This window comes from Molothrus ater, chromosome 18 (assembly GCF_012460135.2).
Source record: "Molothrus ater isolate BHLD 08-10-18 breed brown headed cowbird chromosome 18, BPBGC_Mater_1.1, whole genome shotgun sequence".
Lineage (NCBI taxonomy): Eukaryota > Metazoa > Chordata > Aves > Passeriformes > Icteridae > Molothrus > Molothrus ater.
Window position 1 is genome coordinate 703,070 of NC_050495.2, and position 6,000 is coordinate 709,069.

The window sequence follows — 6,000 nt, forward strand, 5'->3', positions numbered from 1 at the left end:
AACACTGATAGCAACCTTTTTCTCCTAAGAGGGAGAAAAGAAACACAAATGAAAGTGAGAAAAAAGAAGGGGGGAACCTCCAACCTTTGTAGTTGTGTCTCCCTTAATTGATCTTTCATGTGCCAATTTAAATCAGCCTTGTTTCTCTAGCCATTGCTTTAGCCAGAGCATCCTGCTTTAGATCATTTATTTTACTTTCTATATTTTTAAGGACTATCTACATGTATCAGCCATTCAACGAGGCTGAGTCAGTGAGAGTAACAAACAGAACATTATTAGAGAAAAATGAGAGCGCTGAGAAATCAGCAACTGGAAGATACCTCTGTAACTAATAAATGAAAAGAACCTTTTGAAGGCTCCAGCTGAAAAGATATTTTATTTTATTTTTTTCTCCTGTGTGTGGGATTTGAGATGTGTGATTCTATGGAGCAGCCAGGCACCCCTGCTGCTAGGCCCTGGCTAGGAGTTGGCCCCCCTCTGGCAAATGTTATGGAGAATTGGGAGGAATTTTATGGCTGTCTTTTCCCTCAGCTCTTTTTTCTTTTGTCTTCTTTGAAGAATGACTTTAGACATTTTATTTACATATTTAACCATGGATGAAAGAGGAAAAAGAAAGCATTTGGGCCGTTGTGGGAATAGTGATATGTTTAAATTAATGGAAATCTTATTAGGCTTCTAAAATTTTAAGCAAAAGATTTTTAATGAAACTTTATAATTAAACATGATTTCAAATAATGTGCCAACTCACAGGAAGGATGCATTTCTCCCTCTAGCTATCCATCTCCCCACCTCCCAAAAATGTGCAGAGGAATAATCTCTATCTTAAATTCCAGCTCTTCTTCTGTCCCGTAAGGAAAAGATTTTAAAACTTGAATATTTAATAAGGCATGCGATAATTCAAACCATAACTAAATATTTTGTAGGTAAAGCAAACCATAAACGAGCCAGGAAAATAAAAAGCCCTCGTCCCTGCAATGGCAAAGTTTCATGCTGGATAATCTATTACAGTGGCAGTGGAATAAAACACTTTGATATGGCTGATGGTGAAAATCAAAGTTGCATCCATCCAATCCATGTTAGAGTCATTGGAAATTACAGAGCCAGGCAAGGTTTTCTAAAATGGGATTAAAGAAGACCCAAATAATCCATTTGAAAGAAAATGTTCTGACACTTCAGCAGAAAAGAGAAATGAAATGAGCAGCTCGGGGAGTTGAAGAGTTAATTAGTGCACTAAAGATTGTTAGTGAAATAGTCTCAATTACTTACGAAGAACAATGCTGTGTCATGATGGAACGTGCACTGATATTGACAATCCTATATTTAAGAAGTCTGTAGCTATAACTGATTTCAAGTTTAATATTTCTGACCAGCCATTTTATTACACAAAAAAGAGAGATCAGTTTAATGTTAATCCTATTCAATAATGCTATTCTCATCTATATTTTTACACATTCATTCGCTTTTTAACTCACACATTTTATTTCAGTAATGAGTTCTATTTATATATTAAAAACACAGGTATTAAGCCACATATTTTAAAAAATGTTAGCCATACAGATAACAACTGTGAAAGAAAAGGATCACACACATGAAAAGAAAGCTGATAGCTATTCCAGCAATGTTATAAGCCTGCATTTCTTACTGAATTTCCACTAGATATTAATAAAATTAAATGGCATGCAGAGAAATGTTTATTTTCTAAACCAAATGGGTTTATTTTTTCCTAGCTACAGATTCTTTGTAGCAGTTTTCCTCCAAAATTTAAGTAAACACGTCTGCCTAATAGGACAGGCACACTGAGAAATATTCCCATGCAAGTGCGAATCTGCACAAAGCACAAAAGTTTTAATTGCCTTAGAAAGCCACCACCACCACGAGTTAAAAGAATTAAAACCAAAAACAAATCATAAATGGATGAGTGGGTTGTATAGTATTGCTCTAATACAATTTAGCTGGCTATTTTAAGGGCACTTCCCTTGAAATGTGGTTTGAAATATTACCAAAGGTTCGACGGGGTGCATTAGTGTGAATTGCAAATCAGAACATTTCTTTAATCCCCTTTTCATGGCCTGGCTTCGGATCAGTGGCATCTAAGGGACTCCCCACTGCTTCTGGCTCAGGAGGAACCATTCACTGGGGCAGCTTCCCTCCTCTATTCCCACAGTCCAGAAAACAACACCACAGACAGACACCCTCCAACTAAATTAGATTAAACTCCTTCTCTTCCACAGCACATTAGCCTTTTCACTGCCCAAGATTCATTATTCAGCTACTCCTAATTTAAAGATACAGTATTTTTCTGCTCTTAGGAACAAAAACAACAGACAAAACTAAAGCCAAAGCAGAAAAAAAAGAAAATTCCTGGTCAGAAATAAACCTGATAATGCTAAAATTACATAAAGGCAGGATGAAAACAACCTTTTCACTTATACTCTAATATTACAGGAATATTATAATTTTAAAGCCCAGGTTGGAGCAGAAAGTTCCACAGACACTAAAAACAAGACCAGACTCAGTAGAAAAAGAAAATGCACTCAGATTTTCTTTTCTTATAAACACCATTTGATAACCTTCATTCACCAGCCTTTCTGCACACACTGTTTGCATATCTTGCAGCCAAATCTGGGCTTGTAAAGGCATAAACAGTGGAAAGTGCAGATGATAGCAAGGATCAATTAGTTCTCTTGTTGTCATTTCCTCCCTTATTTCCATCCATAACTTCTCCACTCCTCCTTTCCAAGGTAAAACCAGTCTTTTAAGCCCTGTGTCATGTGGGTCTGCCCCTGCACCTTGCACACAAATACAAATTCAAGCAGCCAGCCATCTCCAGGAGCAGCCAGACCCCAGCCAGCTGTCCCTGGGATGGCAGGGCTCTGCATTACTGCACTGCTGGGCACTGCTGGGCACTGCTGGGCACTGCTGTCCCTGCCCGTGGTGCCTGTGTACCCCTGGAGGTGCAGAGTCCCTCCCTGGGACCTCAGGGCTCTGCATTACTGCACTGCTGGGCACTGCTGGGCACTGCTGTCCCTGCCCGTGGTGCCTGTGTACCCCTGGAGGTGCAGAGTCCCTCCCTGGGATGCCAGGGCTCTGCATTGCTGCACTGCTGGGCACTCCTGTCCCTGCCTGTGGTGCCTGTGTACCCTCCCTGGGACCTCAGGGCTCTGCATTACTGCACTGCTGGGCACTGCTGGGCACTGCTGGGCACTCCTGTCCCTGCCCGTGGTGCCTCTGTACCCCTGGAGGTGCTGTTTTAAGGTAATTTTGATGGATTAATAATAGTATCAAATTTAACCTTTAAGAATCCTTGACACAGTTCAGATCTGAACCAAAATTCAGCAGTTGAAAGATTCCCAAATGTATATGATATTCCCCACAGGAATATGTCGTTCCCCCATTATTTACTATGATTTATTGAGGAAGTAGCAATCCCAGCACAGCTTTATGTTCTACCCCTCTGCTAGAGGGCACTGGCAGAGACAGGATATCCTGCTGGAAGGGCTCCTGGCCCGACCTGCTGATCCCTTGTACATTCTCAGGTAGCAGGAATTCCTGATACGGGTTTAATCACTGCTGTAAGTTGCCCTTGCACATTCTCCATCTGGCATTTGAATTTGAAGAGTGTGATGGCAATCACACATTCTCTGAAGGAAGCATGAAGAGTGAGAAATTGAAATGCCATAGTTTGGAATGCTATTTATTATTTCCAGATCAGGAGAAAGAGGTGCTCTGTGTATGTTGCAAGCAAGAGGCACAGGAGGGACTGAGCCAGCAGTGAAGGCAGCCATGTCACATTTCTCAAAATCAGCACAAAGGTCACAGATAAAAGTTGATTCTACCCAAAAGTGGCTGGTGTGTTTCTAGCCCAGTCTTTCCCTCACCTGATGGCACTAAACCTGAATTGTAGCTGGAGGCAGCACCCGTAATTTCAATGTCAGGCTGCAGGACAAGGGAGACAGCTCAGGCTGAGCTGGGGCCAGAGGGGCTGTTGGCTGTTTGAGCCCCACATCCACTCACAGCCTACACCCATCCCAATGGCACCAAATACAATTTCCTCTTTTACCCTCATCATACAGGACGTGACCAGGCTGTGCAGAGCAGGAGTTGGATAGAAATGTTAAAGCATTTGTCAGAGAATCCATCTGGCTCAAACCCACAAACTGCCAGTGTGGCACAGAGTGAGGCACAGAAAACTTTCCTGTACAGTGGAGTTACACCAGTAGGAAATATGGGGAGGAAGTGGTACATCTAGATCAGTCTTAGATGTTCTGAGGTCTTTTCTCCTATTTAACTTATTATTATATGGAAGTGATTAAAACACAGTGGGAGGAAAGACCTGCTCAGTCTGAAACACTTGTACCAGACAGGGAATGCACAGACAACAGCACGGTAAAGTATGATGAGATATTAGCGTTGGAAATGTCTCTGCGTCCTCCAGCCCCCTGTCTAACTTTGTGTTTTCCCTGTCTTTAAATGAGAAATATTCTGCTTGATGAAGGTGAACAGAAGAGCTGGGACACAGCTGGAATGCCCCATAGTCCATGAGAGTGATCAGAAAACTCAGACATTTGGGAAGGCACTGCCAGATTCACTGCCAGTTCAGCACACATACATTTGAGTTTGGCGATCTCCTGTTCAAGAGCACAGAACACTGTGACATGCTGCACACATTAGGCAACCATGTATACAAAATCAATTCAAAGCAGCTGTTGGAGACCAGAGATTTTAGGGGAGCTATAGGGTGAATTCCTCCATCTATACATCTTTTTTTTTGAAAGTGGGAATGCAAAGGAGGAGGGAATGAAAAATTGATACTGCTCTGTGCTCCAGATGAAAGAACAAACATAATTTTATTTTCTTTAATGACTCTACTGGATTCTGAAATTAAACCCAGCGGGTAAAAAGATCCTGTGCAGATTTCAAAAGAGATCATGTAGTCTGTCCATGTGCTAAGGCAGGCACATTTTTAAGCCCTGCCATGTTCTGTAAAACTGAAAAAGGGTTATCCCTGTAAGCATTCTGCTTTTCAAAGCCATCTCTCTCCCTCCACCTACCCCAAGACAGTGGATATTCCAAATAAATGTCATCCTAACTTTAAATGTCATTTTGTGGTTCCTCCCTCTAAGTTTAGAAGGAGAATTGCCGTATACTCTGCATTAAATATTATTAGACCTCAACATACAGACAGCACGCCCTTTTTTTTTTATCCTCTCAGCAGAACCAGACAGAAAAAGAAGCCAAAAAACCAAACAAAAAACCCCCAGCCATACAAATAACTGAATATAATCCCCAGTACAGATTTCAAACCAATTGAACTGAGAATAGCTAACCTTGGCTCTGAACTCTCTCCAGCTGCAGGTTAATGCAGTTAATTGCAGAGCACCTGGTCTAAGCCTCAGGTGTATGAATCATCCCCACACACACCTTTCAACCCTTCATTCTCCCGGGATGGCCCGGGGCAGCTGACGGGCTGCTGCAGCTTTGTTCCCACTGGTGGGAGTGCCAGCCTGCTCTCAGAGCTCCCTGCTAGAGCCAGGGTGAGGTTCTGTACACATGGGTACCTGCTGGGGGGAGTGCCAGCCTGCTCTCAGAGCTCCCTGCTAGAGCCAGGGCGAGGTTCTGTACACATGGGTACCTGCTGGGGGGAGTGCCAGCCTGCTCTCAGAGCTCCCTGCTAGAGCCAGGGCAAGGCTGTTCTGTACACATGGGTACCTGCTGGGGGGAGTGCCAGCCTGCTCTCAGAGCTCCCTGCTAGAGCCAGGGCAAGGTTCTGTACGCATGGGTACCTGCTGGGCTGGGGGAGCCTCCTCCGTCTGCCCAGCTGGGCCAGGCTGGGCCAGGCTGTGCTCAGCTGTGCCAGGCTGTGTTAGGCTATGCCAGGCTGGGCCAGACTATGCCAGGCTGTGTTAGGCTGGGCCAGGCTGTGCTCAGCTGTGCTGGGCTGGGCCAGGCCGTGCCCTCTCCCTCAGCTCTCCGGGCTCCTGCAGCCGCTGGACAATCAAT